Raw genomic sequence first — 25,120 nt, forward strand, 5'->3', positions numbered from 1 at the left:
CCCTGAAGCCCTACATATGGCCAATCAGGTTGTCCCAATGAGTCTCTGGAAGTGACTCTATTTCTTTGCCTCCTGGATTCTTGGAGTTCAAAGGCCTTTGGACTCAACACTGCTTTGTTTGAGAGAGGAGAGAACTTCGGGTCCCCCTACTTCTCTGCCATGTTGGCTCCTCTCTCCAACCCCTCACTTCTGAGGGACTGCGGCGTCGACTGTAGCTGTTTCCAGTTTTTCACTTTCTTTCCAGCCGCTTTTATGGGGGGGTTCTTTTCCCGAGCTCCCCCCCACCTCCCGCCCCGCCACCCCCGCATCTCTGTCCTCTCTCTGCAAGCAAAAACAGCTCCCTGCCCTCCGCGGCTTCTCTCTCCCCCAGTTCACCTCTCCGCGCTGGGTGCCTGCTGAATTCTGTGGTTCAGGTTGTGCAGATTGTTGTGTTAATCCTCCAATCAGTTTTCTAGGTGTGCAGGATGGTTTAGTGTTGGTCTGGCTGCATTTCAGAGATGAGAGACGCAAGAAAATTTCCATGCTGTTCCACCATCTTGGCCCCTCCTCCAAATATGCCCGTCTTTGTGATGGTTCAACCAGGAATCATATCTTTGTATTTAGCTTTAAAAAAAAAAAAAGAATCAAAAGTAAACTACCAGAGTCTTATCTTTTAAAAAAAAAAATGTATTTGTATGTCTTGTAGCCAACTTTTCAGTTTTGTGATTAGCACCTATCATGGCTCACCTCACACTCAATAGTTTCATTTTTTTTTCCTATTTCTTTAAAAAAGGTTTTTTTTATTATTAAATATTAAGTAGAGTTTCCACCATTAATTAAAATGTAGGAAGCTGCAAGAGCATACTGCTCTTACCTTGAGGAGAAAACCAGGTAACCTGCAAAATTATAACTTTTTAAAGGCCTTCTTCATAAAGCTGACATTGTTGAATACTGCAGGTAAACTGAGGGTGTGGCTGCACAACCTTTTGCCCATACCTTAGAGAGATCAGAAGGTAGGAGTATCAGTCACACAAAAAGCTCTTTGGAGAGATGAAGGTCCTCAAATTTAAGGGCCTTGAGATGGGATTTATTCTGGATTATCCAGGTGGGCCGACTATAATCACATGAGTCCTTAAAAGTGGAGAAGCTTTTCTGGCTGCAGAGAAGTGGCGAAATGGCAGCACAAGAAAGGCTCTGCCCACCATTGCTTTGAAAATGGAGGAGGGGGATCACAAGCCAGGGAATGTGGGAGACCCCATTGTAAATGTCAAGACATATATAGGATCAAAGTAAATGGATGAGAAGAGTAAATAAAAGAAATCAAGGCTGGTTATATTAGTATCAGACAAAGTCAATTTCTAACCCAGTGATAAGGAAGGACTTCCTATAATGACAAAGGGTACAGTAGCTTAAGAAGATGTAACAATCCCAAATGTGTATGCATTTAAAAACACAGCTCCAAAATACATAAAGCACAAAATGATAGAACCAAAAGGAGAAATAGACATAATCGTAATTATAGTTGGAAATGTCAACATTCTTCTTTCAGTAATCGGTAGAACAAGCAGACCAAACAAAATCAGTAAGGATATAGAAACTGGAACAACTCAGTTGCAGGGTCTGGTCCCACCTTCTGGTATTCATACCTATGTGTGGTCCCCTTCACATCATACCAGTGTTGATCTGAGAGCCCTATATCATATGGCAGAGGTGATGGTATGTCACTTTTAAGATCAGGTTGCTAAAGACTGTGTTTTCTTTCTTTCTTTCTTTCTTTCTTTCTTTCTTTCTTTCTTTCCATAATTTATTGTTGAATTAGTTAACATACAATGTATACATTGTGCTCTTGACTTTGGGAGTAGATTCCCATGATTCATCAGTTACATACAACACCCAGTGCCCATCCCAACAAGTGCCCTCCTCAATGCCCATCACCCATTTTCCCCTCTCCCCCACTTTCTCCCCTCCCCCAACAATCTTCAATTTGTTCTCTGTATTTAAGACTATATTTTCTACCCTGCACGCTTATGTTCTCTCTTTCTTGGATTGTTCACTGTGGGGGAAGCCATCATGTGAACAGCCCTATGGAGGGCCTGGAACTAAGGGACTATGGCCTCCTGCCAATAGTCATGTGACAGAGCTTGGGAATGGATCCTTAAGTCCAGGCAAGTCTTCAGAGACTGAAGCTCTGGGCAACAGCTTGAAAGACAACTCCATGAGAGACACTGAGCCAGAACTACCTAGCTAAGCCACTTCTAGATTCTTTTAGAAACTGTGAAATAATAAATGTTAATTCTTTTAGGGTAATTTGTCATGCAGCAATAGATAATACAGTGACCAAAGATTTGACCTAATTGACAATTATTGAATACTCCACCCAGAAGATCACAGTACATATTCATATTCTTTTCAATAGCCCAAACAAATTTCATTAAGATAGATTATATTCTGGGCCATAAGACAAATTTTGTCATATTTCCAATCATTTTCTTATAGTTTAATTCTCATGATTTCTTTCTTTCTTTCTTTCTTTCTTTCTTTCTTCTTTCTTTCTTTCAGACCTTTCATCTGGGATCACTTTCCTGGTGCTTGAAATATATCCTTTGGAATTTGTTTCTTAAGTAAGAGTATGTTTCCAGCTAATTTAAGTTTTTGTTTTTCTTTCATTTCTTAAAAAATTTTATTTTACAGAGAGAGCACAAGCAGAGGAGAGGGCAGGGGGAGGGAAAGAGAGAGAGAGGGAGAGAGAGAGAGGATCTTTTTTTGAAGCATTTCTTTGTTTACTAATTTTCTTTTCTTTTCTTTTCTTTTCTTTTCTTTTTTTTTTTTCAAGAGAGAATCTTAAGCACAAGAGAGAATCTTAAACTCTGGGCTGAGTGTGGAGCTGGATGCAGGACTTGATCCCACAGCCCTGGGAGTATGACCTGAGCTGAAATCAAGAGTAAGACACTCAACCAACGGAGCTACCCAGACGCCCACAGTTTTGGTTTTTGTTTGTTTGTTTAAAAAAAAAAATTAATGTTTATTTCTTTTTGAAGGAGAGAGAGAGTACGAGTGGAGGAGGGGCAGAGAGAGAGGGAGACACAGAAGCCGAAGAAGGTTCCAGTCTCTGAGCTGTCGGCACAGAGCCTGATGCGGGGCTCAAACTCATGAATGGTGAGATCTCAATCTGAACCAAAGTCGAATGCTTAACCTACTGAGCCGCCTTGGCAATTCACACAGTTTTTGCTTTTAATAGATGACTTTTTACTTCTTTCCATCTATGACAGTTATTTGGACTGAAATAACTTTTTTTTTCTTCTTTCCATCTATGAAAGTTATTTTGACTGATAGAATTTTAGGTTGGTGTTTTTTTCTGTTAACATGTTGAGGACCTGGTTCCACTGTCTTAATTTTTGCTATTGAGAAGTCAGATACCAAACTAAATGTCATTTCTTTATAGGTAATCTGTCTTTCCTCTCTAGTTGTGTTTAATTTATTTTTGCCTGTGTCAGGAGTCAGCAAACTAGCCTACACACCAACTCTCACCCAAAAAACTAAAATTGTTACTAACTAACCCTATTCAGGAGAAGGTTGCTTGCTGTTGGTCTGTGGCGTTTTGCAACTTGACTATGATGTATCTTTTAAAATTAAATTAATTCATTAATGTTTTAGAACCAGTGTGAGCAGGAGGGAGGGGCAGAGGGAGAGAATCTTAAAACAGGCTCTACGCTAAGCACAGAGCCTGACACAGGGCTTAATCCCGTAACCCTGAAGTCATGACCTGAGATAAAATCAAGAGTCAGTCTCTATACTGACTGAGCCACCCAGGTACCCCCAAGGTGTCTTTCGATTTATTCTGCTTGGGATTCTTTGAGATTATTGAATATGAAGCTTTTTATCCTAGGAGTTTTAGAGAATTTTAATCTACTCTCACTTTAAATACTATCTCTGACTCTGTTTCTTTATTTCTTCTTTTGAAATCCCAACTAGACATTTGTTAGACTTTACTATCTTTTCTTTTGATCTTTCAGATTTTCTTGTTCTTGTTCTTCACACCTCATTCTGTGTAATTCCTTCAGATTTATTTTTCATTCTATAAATCTCTCTTCATATGTCTCATCTGCAGTTAAACCCAACGTAATTCTTTACATTTCAATTCTTGTATTTTTTAATTTTCCAAACCTCGGTCCTATAAAATTTTTATTCTTTAAATATTTTACATATATGCTTTTATATGTTTAATAATTCCAATTTTAGAATTCTTGGTGGGTCTGATTCTGTTGTTTTGTTGTTTTTTTTTTTTCTGGCTCTAGCTCATGGAGACTTGTTTCCTTGGTATTAAATGATATTTTTATTTGTGAGCTCTTGATTGTTGAGATTGTACCTGTCGAAATTCTTTGGGTCCTCCACTGAAAGTTGTTTTCTCCAGGAAATGTTTGTATATGTCAGTTGCCTGGGCACTATTAGCTCGGAACCTGCTTTTTTTAAGATATAATTGACATATAACATTATATTATTTGTTATTACATTATCACTACTTGACATTAACATTACATTACTTGATTTAAGTATACAACATAATAATTTGATATTTGTATATATTGCAAAATGATCACAATAGTACGTCTAATTTAGCTAACATCTATCACCACACAACAGTTATAAATTCTTTTTCTTATAAGAACTTTTAAGATCTATTCTCTTAGCAACTTTCAAATATACCATACAGTATTATCATTATCATTTTCATTGGCTTCCATGTACTTTTCGATTTCTTCCTTAATTTCTTGGTTAACCCATTCATTCATTCTTGGTTAACATTCATTTAGTAGGATGTTCTTTAATTTCCAAATATTCATGGTTTTTCCCATTTTTTTCTTGAGATTGATTTTGAGTTTCAAAGCACTGTGGTCTGAAAATATGTATGGTATGATCTCGATCTTTTTGCACTTGTTGAGGGCTAATTTGTGTTCCACTATGGATCTATTCTGGAGAATGTTCCATGTGTCCTCAAGAAGAATGTGCGTTCTGCTACTTTAGGATGAAGTGTTCTGAATATATCTGTTAAATCCATCTGGTCCAGTGTGTCATTCAAAGCCACTGTTTCCTTGTTGATTTTCTGCTTATATGATCTGTCCATTGCTGTAAGTGGGGTGTTGAAGTCCTTACTATTATGGTATTATTATCAATGAGTTAATGAGTTTCTGTTATGTTTGTGATGAATGGATTTATATATTTGGGTGTTTTATGTTGGGGGCATAAATATTTATAACTTAGCTCTTCTTGGTGGATAGACCCCATAATTATGATATAATGCCCTTCTTCATCTCTTGTTACAGTCTTTATTTTAAAATCTAGTTTGTCTGATATAAGTATAGCTACTCCAGCTTTCTTTTGGTGCCCATTAGCATGATAGATGGTTCTCCATCCCCTTACTTTCAATCTGAAGATGTCTTTAGGTCTAAAATGGGTCTATTGTAAACAGCATATAGATGGATCTTGTTTTCTTATCCATTCTGATACCCTATGTCTTTTGATTGGAACATGAGTTCTGTGAGTACTGACAGATATGAATTTATTACCATTGTGTTGCCTATAGAGTTTGGAGTTCCTGGTGGTGTCCTCTGGTCCTTTCTAGTCTTTGTTGCTTTTGGTCTTTTTTGTTTTGTTTCATCTTTTCTACCCTCAGAGAGTCCCCATTAAGATTTCTTGCAGGGCTGGTTTAGTGGTCACAAAATCCTTTAGTTTTTGTTTGGGAAACTCTTTATCTTTCCTTATATTTCGAATGACAGCCTTGCTGGATAAAGAATTCTTGCTTGCATATTTTTACTATTCAGCACGTTGAATATATTCTGCCACTCTTTTCTGGTCTGCCAAGTTTCTGTGGATAGTTCTGCAGCAAACCTGATCTGTCTTCTCTTATAGGTTAAGGACTTTTGTTCCCTTGCCGCTTTCACAATTCTTTCCTTGTCTGTGTATTTTGTGAATTTGACTATGATATGCCTTGTTGGTAGTCTTTTTTGTTGTTGTTGAATCTAATGGGAGTTCTCTGTGCTTTTTGGATTTTGATGTCTATGTCTTTCCCCAGATTAGGAAAGTTTTCTGCTGTAATTTGCACACATAAACCTTCTACTCCTTTTTCTCTCTCTTCATCTTCTGGGACTCCTATGATTGAGATGTTATTCCTTTTAAATAAGTCACTGAGTTCTCTAATTCTCATATCATGTTCTTTTGCCTTAGTTTCCTTCTTTTTTTCTGCTTCATTATTCTCCATAATTTTGTCTTCTATATTGCTGATTTACTGCTTTGCTTTGTCCATCCTTGCCTCCGTGGCATCCATTTGAGATTGCATGTCGGTTATAGCATTTTTAATTTTGTCATGACTGGATTTTGCTTCTTTTATCTCTGCAGAAAGGGATTCTATGCTTTTCTCCAACCCCTGCTAGTATTCTAACTATTGTGATTCATTTTTCCGAAGAAGACATGCAGATGGCAAACAGATACAAGATGCTCAACATCACTAATCATCAGGGAAATGCAAATGAAAAAGCACAATGAGATATCACTTTACACTTGTCAGAATGGCTGGAATCAAAAAGACAAGAAATAGGGGTGCCTCGGTGGCTCAGTCAGTCAAGTGTCTGACTCCTGATTTTCGTTCAGGTCATAATCCCAGGGTCATGGGATCGAGCCCATCGTTGGGCTCTGAGCTGAGAGTGGAACCTCCCCCCTCTTGCTCTCTCTAAAATTAAAAAAAAAAATTTTTTAAGACAAGAAATAACAAATGTTGGCAAGGATATTGAAAACAGGAATCTTCATGTGCTTCTGGTAGGAATGTAAATTGGTGCAGCCACTCTGGAAAACGGTGTGGAGGTTCCTCAAAAAGTTAAAAATAGAAATACCATAAGATTGAGTAATTCCACTACTGGGGTATTTACTCAAAGAAAACAAAAACATTAATTCAAAAAGATGTATGCATTCTTTATTTTATTTATTTGAATCCTCTTTTTTTTTTCTTGGTGAGTCAAGCTAAAAGTTTGTCAATTTTGTTTATCTTTTAAAAAACCAGCTTTTCACTGGGTATTGTATGTAAGCAATGAATCATAGGAGTCTACCTCCAAAACCAAGAGCACACTGTATACACTGTATGTTAGCTAACTTGACAATAAATTTAAAAAATAAAAAAAAAATAAAAAAAATATTGGGTTTGAATATAAAATAAAATAATTTGAAATAAAAAAAAAACAACCCAGCTCTTAGCTTCATTGATCTTTTCTGTTGTCTTTTTAAGTCTTTTATTCATTACTACTCTGATATTTTAGTAGTTTCTTGAGGTCTAAAGTTAGGTTCTTCATTTGAGATTGTTCTTGGTGTAGGCATTTATTACTATGAACTTTCCTCTTAAAACTGCTCTTGCTGCATCCATCCCATAAGTTTTATTTTTTTAAATTTTGAAGTATAGTTGATACACAATGTTACATTAGTTTCAGGTGTACAACATAGTGATTCAAAAACTCTGTATGTTATGCTATGTTCACAAGTGTAGCTACTGTCTGTTACCATATAATGCTATTAAAATACAATTGATTATATTCCCGATGCTGTGCCTTTCATTCTCATGGCTTATTCATTCCATAACTGAAATCCTCTATCTCCTACTCCCTTTTATCCATTTTTCCCATTCCCCTCCCCTCTGGTAACCATCAGTTTATTTCTCTTTATTTATGGGTCTGCTTCTGTTTTTTGTTTATTTATTTTCTTATTTTGGTTTTGTAGATTCCACATATAAGTAAAATCACATAGTATTTATCTTTTTCTGACTTACTTAGCATAATATCCCTTAGGTCCATCCATGTTGTTGCAAATGGCAACATCTCACCTTTTCTATGGCTGAGTAATACTCCACTGTGTGTGTGTGTGTGTGTGTGTGTGTGTGTGTGTGTGTGTGTATTTTCTTTATCCATTTTCCACCACATTTTCTTTACCCATTCATCTGTTGATGCATACTTGGGTTGCTTTCATATCTTGGCTATTGTAAATACTGCTGCAATAAACATAGGGTGCATATATCTTTTTGAATTAATGTTTTTGTTTTCTTTGGGTAAATACCCCAGTAGTGGAATTGCTGAATCATATGGTATTTCTATTTTTAACTTTTTGAGGAACCTCCACACTGTTTTCCAGAGTGGCTGCACCAATTTACATTCCTACTGGAACTACATGAAGATTCCTGTTTTCAATATCCTTGCCAACATTTGTTATTTCTTGTCTTAAAAAAATTTTTTTTTTAATTTTAGAGAGAGCAAGAGGGGGGAGGTTCCACTCTCAGCTCAGAGCCCAATGATGGGCTCAAGCCCATGACCCTGGGATTATGACCTGAACGAAAATCAGGAGTCAGACACTTGACTGACTGAGCCACCGAGGCACCCCTATTTCTTGTCTTTTTGATTCCAGCCATTCTGACAAGTGCAAAGTGATATCTCATTGTGCTTTTTCATTTGCATTTCCCTGATGATTAGTGATGTTGAGCATCTTGTATCTGTTTGCCATCTGCATGTCTTCTTTGGAAAAATGTTCAGATGATGTGCTCATTTTTATTCAGATTATTTGTGTTTTTTGGTGTTGAGTTGTGTAAGTTTTTTTTGTTAATTTTTTTTTTTTTAACATTTATTCATCTTTGAGAGACAGAGAGTAAGCAGGGGAGGGACAGAGAGACAGGGAGACACAGAATCCGAAGCAGGCTCCAGGCTCTGAGATGTCAGCACAGAGCCCGATGCGGGGCTTGAACCCAGAAATCGTGAGACCATGACCTGAGCGAAGTTGGACACTTAATTGATGGAGCCAACCAGGCGCCCCGAGTTGTGTAAGTTTTTTATATGGCTATTAACCGCTTATTGGCTATACCATTTGCAAGTTCCTTTATCCATTCAGTGGGTTGCCTTTTTGTTTTGTTGATAGTTCCTTCACTGTGTAAAATCTTTTTATTTTGGTGTCATCCCAACAGTTTAATTATGCTTTTGTTTCTCTTGTCTTAGGAGACATATCTAGAAAAATGTTGCCATAGCTGATGTCAAAGAAATTACTATCTTTGTTTTCTTCTAGGAGTTTTATGGTTTCAGGTCTCACTTGCTGGTTGTTTAATCTATTTTATTTTATTTTATTTTATTTTATTTTATTTTATTTTACTTATCTCTCTATGTATTTATTTTTGAGAGACAGAGAGCGGGCAAGCATGTGCGCGCACACACATGAGCTAACAAGGGAGGGGCAGAGGGAGAGAGAGAATTTCAGGCAGGCTTCACACCCTGCATGGAGCCCAATGCGGAGCTTGATCTCACGAAACCTGAGCTGAAATCAAGAGTTGGACACTTAACCGACTGGGCCACCCAGGCACCCCAGAGGTGTTTAATCCATTTCATTTTTGTGTGTGGTGTAAGAAAGTGGTCTAGTTTCATGTTTTTGCATGTAGCTGTCCAATTTTCTTAGCACCATTTATTGAAGAGACTCTCTTTTCTCCATTGTATATTCTTGCCTCCTTTGTTATAGATTAATTGACCATATATGTATGGGCCTATTTCTGAGCTCTCTATTCTGTTCCATTGATCTCTAGGTCTGTTTTTGTGGTTATATTTACTATGGTAAATAGTGGTTATAATTACTATAGTAATTTCATGACTTTAGCTTTGTAGTATATTTTGAAATCTGGAGTATGATACCACCATTTGTTCTTTCCTAATATTGCTTTGCTATTTGGGCCTTTTGTTCTTCCATATAAATTTTAGGATTATTCGTTCTAGTTCTGTGAAAAATGCTATTGGTATTTTGATCGGGATTTGTATTGACTCTGTAGACTGCTTTGAGTAATATGGACATTTTAACAATATTGGTTTTTCCAATCCATGAGCATGGAATACCTTTCCATTTGTGTTGTCTTCAATTTCTTTTATCTGTGTTTTACAGTTTTCGGAGTACAGGCCTTTCACCTTCTTAGTTAAGTTTACTTCTAGGTATCTTACTCTTTTTGGTGCAATTATCAATCAAATTGTTTTCTGAATTTCTCTTTCTGCTACTTCATTATTAGTCTATAGAAAAGCAAATGATTTCTGTATGTTAATGTTGTATCCTGAAATTTCACTGAATTCATTTATCAGTTCTAATAGTTTTTTTGGTGGGAGTCTTTAGGGTTTTCTATATATAGTATCATGTCATCTGCAAATTGTGAAAGTTGAACTTGTTTACCAGTTTGGATGTCTTTTCTTTCTTTCTTTCCCTTTGCATGTATGTGTGTGTTTGATTCTGTAGCTAAGACTTCCAGTTCTATGTTGAATAAAAGTGATGAGAGCGGACATTCTTGTCTTGTTCCTGATCTTACAGGAAAAGCTTTCAGCTTCTTACCATTGACTATGATGTTAGCTGTGAGTTTTTTTTTTTTTTTATATGTGGCCTTTATTGGGTTGAGGCATATACTCTCTAAACTCACTTTATTGAAAGTTTTGATCATGAATGAATCTTGAATTTTGTCAAGTGCTTTTTTCTGCATCTACTGAGATAAAATTATTTTTTATCCTTTGTTTTGTTAATGTGATGTTATTACATTGATTGATTTGCGATTATTGAATCATCTTTGCATCCAGAATCAGTCCCACTTGATCAGATGAATGGTCCTTTTAATGTATTGTTGAAGGTGGTTTACTGATATTTTGTTGACGATATTTGCATCTGTGTTCATTGGGGATATTGGTCTATAGCTTTCTTCTTCTTTTTAATCTGTGTGTGTGTGTGTGTGTGTGTGTGTGTGTGTGGTGTCTTTGGTTTTGGTATCAGGGTAATTCTGGCCTCATGGAATGTATTTGGAAGCTTTCCTTCCCCTTCTATTTTTTGAAATAGTTTGAGGATAATGGATACTAATTTTCTTTAAATGTTTGGTAGACTTCACCTGTGAGTCTATTTGGTCCTGGACTTGCATCCAATAAGTTTTAGTTGTGTTTCCATTTTCATTAGTCTCAAGGTATTTTTTCTTATCTCTCTTTTGAATTTTTCTTTGGCTCATTGTTTGTTCAGTAGCATGTTGTCTAATCTCTACATATCTGCACAGTTTCCAATTTTTTCGTCTTGTAGTTGATTTCTAGTTTCACACCATTGAGATTAGAAAAGAGACTTGATATGATTTAAATCTTCTTAAATTTATTAAGACTCGTTTTGTCCTGGAGAATGCTCCATGTGTGCTTGAGAAAAATGTGTGTTCTGTTGATTTTGGATGGTATGTTATGTATGTGTCTGTTAAGTCATATGTTAAGTGAAGTATTTTAAGGCCCATGTTTTTTGTTGATTTTCTGTCAGATTTACCCATTGTTGAAAGTGGGGTATTAAGTTCCCTACTATTATTGTATTACTATTTCTTTCTTTGCCTAGGTCTGTTAATATTTGCTTTGTATATTCGTTGTATAAATACTTAGAAGTGTTATACCCTCTTGTTGGATTGACCCCAGGACCTGGTTTTTAAAAATGTTTAGTTTGAGGTTTTTCAAACTGTACAGGTAGTATGGATTGGAGCTGCATCTATGTGAGAAGTATTATGAAGGTATAAATCTTAGGGTAGTTCTTCCCCCTTGTTCAACAGCCAATGTGAGTTAGCAGTTTTCTTTATAGTCTGCTATGAATGAGGACAGATTTACTTCTGATTCACCCTTGCATTGAGACTATAGCCCTTTGGGATCCTAGCATAATGGGGACGTCTCCTAATAAATTTACCACCTGGGCAGGCCCTGGTCTTTTTCTCTTGTGTTTTGTGGTCCTTTCGGAGCATAAAAACTGACACTAAAATTCACTGGTCTAGCAAATGCTTTCAAGGTGAAAGTTGGCCCTAATTCCTCACCTACCCCTTCAGTTGTCACTTTCTTGAGGTGTCACTTAATTTCCCTCTAGATTTATTGTGTTTAAAAGTTGTCTTATGCATTATCCAGCCCTGAAGATATTTTACAATGTAACATGAAAGCAAGATTACTTGGAAGTCAAGGTAGATAGTCTGCTATATTTTTTAAAACTAAAGATTTCTCTGTCTAGACATTTGTGGATTAAGATATTGTTTCCCAAGATGTGGTTCTCTGCTATCCTCATCAGGACTGGTTAAAGTACAGGGTTGTAAGTCTCCATCAGACCTATTGAAAAAAAGGTTTTGGGGGGGTAGAGTCCACAAATCTTCTCTTTTAACAAGTGACCTTGATGATTTTGATGTGCACTCTTCTTATACAGGAATCACTCCACTGAGTCTTCTGTAAAAATGGAACAAATCTCACATAACTTCATTGGATATTATGAAGATTAACTAATTAAAGATTATAAAGGTGTTTCAAGAATGCTAAAAAGTACTATTTTAGGAGGGCAGCACAAAAAGCCATTAAACTACATCGGAAATCTATTAAAGCCCTTAAGTGGACTTGATTGAAGGCATTGGTCAATAAATTACAAGGTAACAGAAGCTCAGCTTTAATTTATGCAGTAATGCATTCCCCAGTGGAGTGTTGAACTTAAAGCAATCCATCATTCCTTGCCCAGTGACATAGCAAAATGTTTGCAATATTTGAGGAGAGAAAAAAGCAGTAACTTTTGTTCAGGTATTTATGGGTAGAAAAAAATAATCCTCTTCAAATGAGGGAAAATCATTTCATTTGTATTAATAAAAATAAAATATTTATTATAATTTAAATTAATTTTAAATTAAGTTTTTTCTTCTATTGGTGTCTAATTACATTTTGCATACCCTCCCTTCTTTCATATATTTTTCCAACATATATATCAGACTAAGGTTCTAAATTAAAGTTGGTAGGCTGATGACCATTTCCAGGTATTTCCTGTCTGTCTAGGTAAATGATTCTGCCTAACATTTACACGAGTTCTGGGAGGCTGTTATCATTCTTTTGTGCCCCAATCTCTCTAAATAATAGTTAGCCAATCTTGTGTAGAAAGATGAGGACAGGGTACTCTCTAGTTTTTAAGGGGAAGTCAAGATCCTCACTTCTAACCCAGCTTTCTCCTCCCTGTAATGAAAAGTATTGATATGGATCAAGGACCAGCAACTGAGTAAATTTCTGGGGGTAGAGAGACTTTTCCAGGAGAAACAAAAAGGGTAAAAGCTTTTGTTCCTTCAAAGGGAGGTACTCTTGGGAATATCTCCCTTTTGATGCTCCAGATCCCCTTTTTGCTTTGGACCACTCTTTTCTCTTCCCTCTGATAAGACATGGGTGATAAGGTATACTTAGAATGTCTTCCAACCAGGGAAGAAGTAGCTCTAATCCTCTATTTCTTTGTTGACTTTTTGCTAGAAGTTATTCTACCCATTGCTGCATGTAGTGTATTAAAGTCTTCAACTATTATTGTTGAATTGTTTATTTCTCCTTCCAGTTCTGTCAGTTTTCCTTTATGTATTTTGGGCTTCCTTGTTAGGTACATATGAGTTCATAATTGTTATGTTTTCCTGATGCATTGCTCCTCTTAGGGTTATAAAATGTCCTTCTTTGCCTCTAGTAACAATTTTTGCCTTATACTATTTCGTCTGTATAGCCATTCTGGTGCTCTTTTGGGTACTAGTTGTATGGTATATCTTTTTCCATCTATTTAGTTTCAACCTTTCAATGTATTGTGTCTTACATCTAAAGTGTATCTTTTGCACACAGCATATATAGTTGGACCATAGTTTTGGCTTCTTGTTAAACCATGCTGACAATCATCTCTGTTTTTGATTGAAGTGCTTAGTCCATTTGCTTTTAATATAATTACTGATGAGGTAGAATTGACATCTCCTATTTTGTTATTTGTTTTTGGTATGTCTCATGTATTTTTTGTTTTTATATTTTTTGGTATGTTTTATGTATTTTTTGTTTTTATATTCCTTCATTACTGCCTTCTTTTTAGGTATTTTCTAATATGGTATTTCTGTTTCCTTCTGTTGTTTCTTTCTATTTTTTAGTTATTTTTTTGTGGTGTCCTGGGGATTACAATTAACATCTTAATTTGAAACAATATGGTTCAGATGAAAATTTGCTCAATTTCAATAATATACAAAAACCTTGTTCCAGTATAGGTCTGTGTCCCCCATTCCTTTGTACTGTTATTGTAATACAAATTACGTCCTTATTCATTGTTAGCCCATCAATACAGTTTTATTATTGGTGCTTTGTGCTGCTGACTTTTAAATCAGATAGGAGAAGAAAACAGTTACAAACAAAATACATTCATATTATCATATTTACCTGTGTAGTTCTTATTATTAGTGCTCTTTATTTTTTCATGTGAATTTAAGTTATTGTCTAGTGTCTTTCATTTTATCCTGAAGAATTGCCTTTAGAGTTTTTTTATAGGGCCAGTCTGCTAGTGATGAATTCTCCCAGTTTTTGTTTTTCTGGAAATAGCTGAATTTCTTCTTTGTTTTTCAAAGGGTAGTTTTTCTGGATGTGAAATTCTTGATTGTCTTTTTTATTTCAGCACTTTGAATATGTCATCCTACTATCTCCTGGCTTCCATGTTTCCTGGTGAGAATTCAGATGTTAATCTTATTGGAGATCCCTTGTATGTGATGAGTTGCTTGCTTCTCTTGCTGCTTTTAAGATTCTCTCTTTATCTTGTCTTTTCACAGTTTGACTGTAGTGTGTCTCAGTGTGAAACTCTTGATATTTCTTACTTGGAGTTCGAGATTTTAGATATGCCAATTAGTTGTTTTAATCAAATTTGAGTATTTAGCCATTATTTCTTCCAATATTCTTTCTCTTCTTTTTCTCTCTTCTCTCTCATGTGTATGTTAGTATGCTTGGTGATGTCTAACAGGCTGTATTCATTTTTCTTCATTCTTTTATCTTTCTCATCCACAGACTAGATGATCTTGATTGGCCTGACTTCAAGTTCGCTGATTCTTTATTCGGTCAGGTCAAATCTTCTGTTGAACCTCTCTAGTGAATTTTCATTTCAATTTTTGAGAACTTTTCAGTCCTTTAAACAATAATTTCTATTTATTTATAAATAATCTCTATTTGGTGAGACATTATTCTCATGATTTTTAAAAATTCTAAGGCATAGTTTCCTTTTGTTCTTTGAACATATTAATAATATCCCATCTAAGATCTTTTTCTAGTAAGTCCAATATTTAAGCTTTTTCTAGTAAGTCCAAATTTATAGATATTGTTTATTTTAACTGTATACAAGCCATACTCTCCTGTTTCTCTACATGTCTTATAATTTTTTTTCTTTGAAATGGGACATTAAATAATATAATGTGGTAACTCTGGAAATAACATTCTTTCTATTTCCCAGGGTTTATTGTTTCTGTTTGTTGTTATTGCTATTTGTTTATTGATTTTTCTAGACTAAATCTGTAAAATCTGTATTCTTTGTTATGTGAAACCATTGAGGTCTGTGTTTGGTTAGCTTAGTGGTCAGCTAATGATTGGACAGAGATTTCTTTAAAAGCTTTGATCTTGGGGCACCTGGGTGGCTCAGTCGGTTGAGCGTACGACTTCAGCTCAGGTCACAATCTCACGGACCGTGAGTTCGAGCCCCGCGTCGGGCTCTGGGCTGATGGCTCAGAGCCTGGAGCCTGCTTCCGATTCTGTGTCTCCCTCTCTCTCTGCCCCTCCCCCGTTCATGCTCTGTCTCTCTCTGTCTCAAAAATAAATAAAAGTTAAAAAAAAATTTTTTTAAAAATAAAAGCTTTGATCTAATATGACTCCCAGCCTTTGCCGTGTGGCTGTGTGTGTGTGTGTGTGTGTGTGTGTGTATTGAGGTATGCCATCAATGGTACTATGAAGCAGTTTACAAATCTTCCTTAGTCTTCACTTCTTGCTTGTGCTAAGCCCGAAATTAGCCAGAAGAAAGAAATCAGGGCACTCCCAATATTTCCTGGGCATGCATATAACCCTGCATATGTGTGTGGCCTTCTAGATTCCCAGTATTATATTAGAAAATTTCAGTGCCCCTTACAAATATTTCATTCTCCCGTTTTTCCTTTTAAGTGTTTTGGTCAGCCTACTGTCAGTTCCAACTGGCAATGCTGACTCAGGCAGCTGAGATATTAAACAATTGCTGCTGATGGTTTTTGACGAATACCCTGGGAATAAAGCTGCCTGCACTGAGTGAGCTCTGAGTCAGGTCAAGTAAAGACAAATCCTGAGAATGGGGCTTTTGAGCCATCAGTCTCTTTACATAGTGATAATTCTCTGGGGATAGGGCTTTGACGGTGCTCCAATTCCATTCTGCCCCCTCCAGTGACTGTTAGGCTGCTGATTTATCACAGCTACTGTATTGTTAGGCTGTTGGTGTTCAAGGACATTATTGTGGATCTCAGAAGATGATAGTGGAATTCGGATAAGTTAAAGTGTCACAAACCTTATTCTTCCTCCTAATATTCAGGTGTTTTTCTTGAATAAATAGTCACTGGATTGTTTCAAGTCTTTAGTTATTTTTCAGAGGTTTAAAACATTGATCCGTGTGGGTTTGTTTGTTTTGTTTTGTTTTGTTGTTGTTATTGTTGCTTTGACACTCTTCTGGTTGTTTTATAAAGGGGCAGGATTTTGGAAGTCCTTAACTTTGCCAGTCCAGAAGTGCTTCCTCTTTTCCCATCATCTTAGAAAGCCATGTGGAAACAAGGACTCTTCCTTGGAGAAAGGAAATGTGGAACCAGTAACTGGCTCTTAATCTAGGGAGGCTACAGGGGTTTTCACAGCCTAGTTCTCTAGTATAGGAAATAAGATAGGGATTTGGGGCAAAAGTGTGCATGGGTCTAAACTCCATTCTCAGAAACGTGTGGGAATCTACTGTGATAATAGATGGAATTCGGGGGTAAGGGGCTTTGGGCTTAGTAATTACAGCTGCCAGGTTGGCCACCCCAAGGATTTCCTCACTCTTCACTCTTCATTCTGTCTTTCAAATTCCTTTTACATGCGAGTGTAAGTCTTGGCTCACTTCCTCAACCATATATCCACTGATCTGTCCATTCTTCCTTCCTCCACCGTCCTTTTTTGCTATGCTGTCCCTTCTTGCGTTCTGATAATTTTAATAGTACTCTCTAATTTTAAAGACTTCCACGTGGGTCCCAATGGTACGATTTAGAAAAAGAATCTGGGTGTGTTTGGTTTCATGGAGAGACGTCACACAGGTAAACTCTTATAACTGAAGAACAAGGACAGATATTGTCACCATTCAAAGTCAGTGTATTAGTTATTCCAGCTGATCCTTGAACAATGCAGGGTTTCAAGGCACCAATCCTCAGTGCAGTTGAAAATCCATATGTAACGTTTGACTCCCCCAAAACGTAACTACTAAGAGCCTACTGTTGACTGGAGAACTTACTGATAACATAAACAGTTGATTAACACTTATTTCGTATGTTACATATATTATATATTATATTCTTATTATAAAGTAAGCTAGAGAAAAGAAAAGGTTATTGAGAAAGTCATAAGGAACAGAAAATACGTTTACAGTACTGTCCTATAGTCATTGAAAAAACAATCTATGTATAAGTGGACCCATGCAGTTCAAATCCATGTTATTCAAAGGTCAACTGTAGATGATAAAGAGTCATCTTAGTAATTGCAACATTTTTATGGTAAATGCCAACTCTAGGGTGGTAGTTTATATGGAGCATAAAAAAAAAAAGAGCTCAGAAGCAAAGCATTTGTGTTTAGCACTGTCTAATGGGGGAGAGAAAGGGACTCTGAACTTAGAAGAGATTAAAATTATAGTTACAACAGTAACCTCTAGGGGAGCATTGAGATCGTTCTTCACAGCCTTCCCTAGACTGGATAAAATAACCTACAAAACTCCCTTTGCTCTGATTCTCTGCTTAATCTCCCAATTACTATTCCAGATAACTTGCTCGGTGAGGAAGTGTCAGCTTCCTCTGAATGCTCCAGTCCATACAAATGTGTCTCTCCTTCCTCCCACCTCACTCTCACTCCCTAGCTGTCCATCAGGCGTCTACTTTACAGCTCCATCTCCCACGGCCTTGGCTGGCGTGACTTAGTTCCCCTCGAGACTGATCTGATATCTGCAGACTCCCTAGAAATCTCCAGCTGAACTAGCCTTCCAACTTGTCTCTTTGTTCTCCATTACAGCTTTGGAGAAACCTCACATCACGACCCCAGGCACAGAGGAAAAAAGGCACCCTTAGAAAGCCATGCATCTCGGGGCACCTGGGTGGCTTGGTTGGTTAAGCATCTGACTTCGGCTCAGGTCATGATCTCACGGTCTGTGAGTTCGAGCCCCGTGTCGGACTCTGTGCTGACAGCTCAGAGCCTGGAGCCTGTTTCAGATTCTGTGTCTCCCTCTCTCTCTGCCCCTCCCCTGTTCATGCTCTGTCTCTCTCTGTCTCAAAAATAAATAAACGTTAAAAAAAAAATTAAAAAAAAAAAAAAAAAAAAAAAGAAAGCCGTGCATCTCTTTTGGCAATAGTGCAAATGAAAGCGACAGCCAGTGTAACCTTGTTTGCAAATAACCAGGTCAATTCAAAAGAGCTGCTGGGGCGGGTAATTACAAGCCTCTAGCATTCATCACCAGGATCTGAGCGGTACACATCCCTACCTGTGAGGGGAGGCCTCTCATTTTACCTACAGTGCTTCAGTTCTTCTCATTTAAAAACACACTGTTTTCCTACCCCTGCCGAATGTGAGCCACGACTCATTTATATTAGTGAGGATTTTCAGTGCCTCTGGGTTTCTTGCTGGTGTCTTTCAAGACCACAGCTCCTCGCATTAGCTAGGCTGTGATATGCTTCCGAGCAAAAGGAGCATCTCCACAGAAACAGATGTTCACGTCCCCGGGCACAGTGTGCCCTCTTCCTGTGATATTCTCCCCAAATTTGCATTTGTGCTGTCAGTTGGGGAATTGCGCAGAATGACAATTGAGGCCACCAGTGAAAGAAGTTATGACAAGAATAAGGGATGGGGGAAAGCAGTCGACTCACTAATTAAGGGCTCCAGAAGGGAACATGGGCTCTCTGGGCGCACAGAAGCTGTTTGAACTCTAGTAGGGGCTAATTGTTTTCTATGCCAGCCCCACGGTAGCTTTCATCTCAGGAGATGGCAGTGAGTGAGTCTTAATTAGCCAAGCTGACCTAATCCCATAGTCAATTACATATAGGACATCACCCAGTTTGTTCTGGTTCTTCTGGAATGGATTAAAACACACACACACACACACACACACACCCTAACCTGAACATAGAAAGTGGTTAGTCATCCTTTCATTGAAAGCTGTGGGCTGAAGGGTGCCTGTTGTCTGTCACTCTAAAATGTTTGAACCAAGTTTTGCTTTAAGGCAGGGCTGGGTGTGGGTGTGGGTGTGGGTGGGTAGCTGTCTAAGGTCCTTTGCTGAGAGACAGACTGGGAGGTGGAGACAGCACGCGGGGGGTCGAGGGGAGGATAACGGGGGTGGGGGGTGCGTGCCGGGGGAACAGCCCCAGTGAGGGGAGGAAGGGAAACAGAGGAGCAAGCTGGACAGTGACGGAATCCTACCAAGGGCCTCGTACGTCTCACCGGGACTCTGCAGCTGGGGCGGTCCTCTGAATTGTCCTCCGTTGAGACCAGGGGACTGGGCCCTTGGACTCCCACACAACGAGGCTGTCCCCGAGGGGGAAAGTGTAACCTGGGTGCCTTGGCACTGTCTTCAAGAAAGGGCAGTTCTCAAAGAGGACCTCAGGTGGGGCTCGTGGCCAGCCTCCTGCAGCCTGGGTGCTGAGGGGGCACCTGGGGACCCGTGGCCTCTATCACAGGGCGGTTACCTCCTTTACGTGAACGAGACAGGATCAGTGTGGGTGTTTATTTACCACCTCACCGACTGCTAGCTTTCTGTGTAGAGCAGAGTTTAGAAAATGGTTCTGGTTAACATAATAAAGCAGAGATTCTAATGGTTATTCTTATTTTTTTTTTTTAGCCATCTCACATAACGACCTTTGTGTGTGTGTGTGTGTGTGTGTGTGTGTGTGGTGGGAACACTTAAGATCTACTCAGGTATACAATCTAACATTGTTAATGCGGTCACCATGCCATACATTAGCTCTCCAGAGCTATTTATCTTCCAAGTGGAAGTCTGTGCCCTTGGCCAGACTCTCCCCTTTTCCCCCAGCCCCTAGTCCCCGGCACGCCCCAGGCTACTCTCTGCTTCTGTGAATTCAGCTTTTTCTAGATTCCACATATGAGTAGGATCATATAGTATCTGCGTTTCTTGGTCTGATGTATTTCACTTAGCCTAATGCCCTCAAGGCCTGTCCATGTTGTTGCAAGTGGCAGAATTGCATTCTTTTTTTTTTTTAATATATATTTTTTTAACGTTTATTTATTTTGGGGACAGAGAGAGACAGAGCATGAACGGGGGAGGGGCAGAGAGAGAGGGAGATACAGAATCAGAAGCAGGCTCCGAGCCCTCAGCCCAGAGCCCGACGCAGGGCTCGAACTCACGGACCGTGAGATTGTGACCTGAGCTGAAGTCGGAGGCTTAACCGACTGAGCCACCCAGGCGCCCCAAGAATTGCATTCTTTATGATGGTTGTGTGTGTGCCTACCTATGTGTATACATATATATGTGTATATACATATACAAAACCATGTTTTTATAAAAAAATCATATATATATAATCATAATATATAATCATATTTTCTTTATCCACTTAGGTTGTTTGCAGGTCTCAGCTGTTACGAATAGCGCTGTAGTGCACGGGGGCGTAGCTGTCTCTTCAAGGTGGTCGTTTCGTTTCCTTTGGATAAATACCCAGAAGAGGAATTCCTGGATCATATGGTAGTTCTATTTGTAATTTTTTGAGGCACCTCTGCAGTAGCCGCTCTGGTTTGCATTCCCACCGACAGTGCACAAGGGCTCCCTTTTCTCTGGTCTTTTTGCTGATAGTGATATGACTTCCCTGAAATCCATCTCAAGCTACAAGTGGAGAATGATCACCTGATGGGTTGCTGGGCCCATGTGTGGCCTAGAAAATCAGACTTCATTGAGAAACAAAGCAGTTGAAGTTCCTTCCCAATTTCCCACTCGACCTATACTAAAATGAGGGGTTTTGTTAAGTTCCTGCTGGTTCTGTATGACACAGAGCCCTGCCGTCCTTGTGGGGCAAGGCTATCACCCTTGGAGGACCTCTGAAGTTTGGAAGCAGGAAACCCAGGAGCAGGGGAGAGGTTGCACTGGACAGTGGGTAGAGCCCCGGGACGGCACCCAGTGACTTCCCAGCCTGAGTGATGGCCGGTCGGTGCTAGGCAGCCACAGAGACTACTGAGGTCATGTGTCACCTTCAATCTCCTCCTCGTTTTGTTTTTAATTTTTTTCTTCCTTTTTTTTAAAGTTTATTTATTTGTTTTGAGAGAGAGAGGGAGAGAGAGAATCCCAAACAGGCCCCATGCAGTCACCATGGAGTCCCTTGTGGGGCTTGAACTCATGAACCTTGAGATCATGAGCTGAGCTGAAACCAAGAGTTGGACGCTCAACCAACTGAGCCACCCAGGCACCCCTCCTCACTTTTTTACTAGTCTATTCCTGTCCCCTTCTTTCCTACTTCTTCTGGCGAGTAGGGTTTCTTCCTGAGTGCCAGAAGATACACTGGTGCCCAGGGCACCGTAGTTGCTCGATAGACATTTGTAGGTGAATGAATGTTGTTCCCGGAGGCTCACAGGATTGGCCCTGGAAGAGACAGTAGGATCTTATCAGTCTTCCCTGATTATACTCTGTCTGTGACCAACCTGTTACTCCTCAGGCTGAGCTGATGTTTGCATAACTTCCTGCAAAAAAAGCCCTTATACCATGCCAATAACTTACATGCCACTGTCACAGGTTACAACCAGCCTCTCTAAGCGTCAGAACAGTGGCCTGGGAAGAGTGGGTAGGGACGTTGATAGGCACCAAGGAATCCTATGTTCACACAATGGGATGTTTGAAGTATAGGTGTATATATACAATGGAATACTACTTGACAATGAGAAAGAATGAAATCCGGCCGTTTGTAGCAACGTGGATGGAACTGGAGGGTGTTATGCTAAGTGAAATAAGTCAGGCAGAGAAAGACAGATGCCATATGTTTTCACTCATATGTGGATCTTAAGAAACTCAACAGAAGACCATGGGGGAAGGGAAGGAGGAAAAAAAATGTTACAGAGAGAGAGGGAGGCAAACCATAAGAGACTCTCAAATACAGAGAAAACACTGAGGGTTGATGGCGGGGAGGAGGGGGGAGAGGGGAAAGTGGGTGATGGGCATGGAGGAGGGCACTTGTTGGGATGAGCACTGGGTGTTGTATGGAAGCCAATTTGACGATAAATTATATTTTTAAAAAAAGTATAAGTAGGCCTGACTGTTCTCCGGGGATTGCTGAGGGCAAGATAGCCGGGGCCTTCTGGGGGGTTTGTCTGTAGGTTGTAGTCCTTCACCTGGATTAGGCTGTTTCTCCAGGCTTTTCTCATGGCTGCGGGTGGCCTGGGAAGGTGCTCGCAGTGGCCCTGACTTCTGCTTCTTTCTCTCAGAAGCAAGTTATCAGTGAATGCAGAAAAGCTGGGGGAGGGCTGAGCTCCTTCCGGTCAGGTCAGCCGAGGGACTGCAGAAAATGAAGCAGGAGGAAACATAGCCCACGCTCTTTCCTTTCCAGGCTTGCTTCTGAAGGAGGAGACACACATACATATATGCAGACGCACATACGCGCCCACACACACACATACACACAACACACATTTTACATAAAGGTGTTACTGAGGTCAGAAAACACATGTAAGCTTTTGGGAAAGGAACCAAACCAAAAACCCAGAGGCCAAGGGCAGACAGCTGACAACCTGCGCAGCCCGAGGTCCCACTCCATCCCTTCTATTAACCTGTAGTGCTGACTTAGCAAGTCAATTAACCCGCCAGCATTCTACCCCCTGACGTTCTAAGTGGCAGGAATAACACTGACCCAGCTCGGAGGGGTGCCGGGAGATTAACCTACATCTCCGAAGGGCTCATCCTCATTAGAGTGCCCTGTAAAGGCGAGGTGTTGTTATTTTTCTGAAAAGTTGCATGACTATTCATGAGCGCTCTCTGCCCCTCACCTTCCCCGGATTCTGCTGAGTGCTGGGGGTAAGGCTTCTGGAATGTGTAAAACAGAAATGTCCTGGGCCGCAAACGTTCTCTGCAAATAGCTGGTTTGGTGCAACATGAAGCACTTCGGTAGTGTGTATCTACTGATGAAATGTTAAAAAACAGGAATGGCATTTGGGTGTGAAACCAGTGCAACCTTTCAAGGTGGTGGCGGGAGAAGGAACATTTAATGAGTGCCAAGCGCCCTGAGCACTGCTAATCCGATGTGACTAGGACGGGTATTTTGGTCTGTTAAAAAGTCAGTGGAAGCAGGGAATCATACAACGTGTTGTACTCAACCTTAAACTTCTACTTTAACTTAAAGCATAAATCTGTACATTTCTTTGCCAACCTATTGATTTATGGCCGAGATCCCTTCTTTGAGGATGGTACTTGACTGCATTCCAGATCCTTATTCTTCCATAAACCACATCTGCGATCTATTACCAAAGATTTCCAGGTTAGGATTCTTTAAAGTGGAGCAAAGACTGAAAAGTATGTTGGGAGTAGTCGAACACAATCTTTCTAGATTTTTACTATTCCTGCCTACTCTTCTACAAGACGTCTCATTTGCACGGAATCTGATAGTAATTTATTTTAACAACTTGCCTTTATGGAGACTTTCCAAAGCATTCAAGTTATTTTGTTCTTTTTGCATGCATATTTCAAGGATTTAAGTATTTTTAGTTGAGTTACGTAGAGTATGAAGGTTTGAGAGTCGATGCACCTGACTTTGGAATGTCTTTCACTCCGATGGTGGGAACAGAAGTGCAGGGAAGGACAAGAAGGGCAGGTGGCTGTGAGCCTGCTGCTGGCCTTGACCAACGGGCTTGGATCAGGAGGAAAGATGGTTAAACCAGCAAGTTGTTTAAGGAGAAATTGGGTAAGAGAGTTTCTCCTATATTTAACTTACTCTGTCTCATGTGATCTTTATGATAAGCCCATGAGTTTGCTACAATCACCTCTGCTTGATAGGTTCAGCATTTGAAATCCAGAGAGGTCGGATATTTCACCAAAGTCACACAGCTAGTGAGCAGCATGTTCAAAAATTCAATCCGCTTCTCTATTTGCCTGTACAGGTCTCACTGAGGATTAGCTTGCGTCATGAACTGGTTTCTTCACCTGTTTTATTGAGTAAAATTAAAAAAATTTGTTTAATGTTTATTTATTTTTGAGAGACAGAGACAGAGCACAAGTGGGGAGGGGCAGAGACAGAAGGAGAGACACAGAATCTGAAGCAGGCTCTAGGCTCTGAGCTATTAGCACAGAGCCTTACGTGGGGCTCGAGCCCACAGACCGTGAGATCATGATCCGAGCCAAGGTCGGACGCTTAACAGACTGACCCACCCAGGCACCCTACTGAGTAAAATTTTAGCAATCACACACAAGAAAAGCCATATTTCTTTTTCTTTTAATATTTATTTTAGACAGAGAGAGAGAGAGAGACAGAGCGTGAGCAGGGGAGGGGCAGAGGGACAGGGAGACACAGAATCTGAAATAGGCTCTAGGCTCTGAGCTGTCAGCACAGAGCCTGACGTGAGGCTCAAAGTCAGGAATGGCGAGATCATGAGCCACCCAGGTGCCCCTTCTTTTTCTCAAATCTAATTAAATTTGACTTTCAGCAAGCCCTACCCAGGGTAGCAAGAAATTCAATCTCAATCGTGTTTTGGGCTTCTCAGCCTAGGCTTTAAAAAAAATTTTTTTTAATGTTTATTTATTTGTTTTTGAGAGGGAGAGAGAGAGAGAGCAAGCAGAGGAGGGGCAGAGAGAGAGGAAGACAGAATCCCAAGCAGGCTCCATGCCGTCAGCACAGAGCCTGATGCAGGGCTTGAACCCACTAACTGTGAGATCACGATCTGAGCCAAAGCCAAGAGTCAGATGCATAACCACCTGGGCCACCCAGGCGCCCCTAGGTTTTTAAAAATAATCTAAGAGTTAACACATTTACATAGAAATGTGAGCAGGGATCTGGGCTTTCAATTATGGTAATTGTTGCTTCTAAATCAGTGGTTCTCAGCGTGTGGTCCCAGAACAGCAGCATCAGCATAACCTGGGAACTGGTAAAAAA

The 25,120-nt window shown here is 39.5% G+C and overlaps 1 long non-coding RNA gene across 4 annotated transcripts in view; it reads left to right on the top strand.

Moving 5' to 3' along the window:
- LOC132685442 (uncharacterized) overlaps positions 1-25,120 on the top strand; it is an 84,847-nt gene that overhangs the window by 12,616 nt on the left and 47,111 nt on the right. The window contains exon 1 of one of the 4 annotated variants that reach the window (XR_009613103.3): positions 8,513-8,824. The exons of the other annotated variants lie outside the window; for them this stretch is intronic. This is a non-coding gene — a long non-coding RNA (uncharacterized LOC132685442). Of the gene's footprint in view, positions 1-8,512; positions 8,825-25,120 lie in introns of those variants that run through there. 4 annotated transcript variants of the gene reach the window in all.

The sequence above is a fragment of the Panthera onca genome, chromosome D2 (assembly GCF_046562875.1).
Source record: "Panthera onca isolate mPanOnc1 chromosome D2, mPanOnc1 haplotype 2, whole genome shotgun sequence".
NCBI classification, from domain to species: domain Eukaryota; kingdom Metazoa; phylum Chordata; class Mammalia; order Carnivora; family Felidae; genus Panthera; species Panthera onca.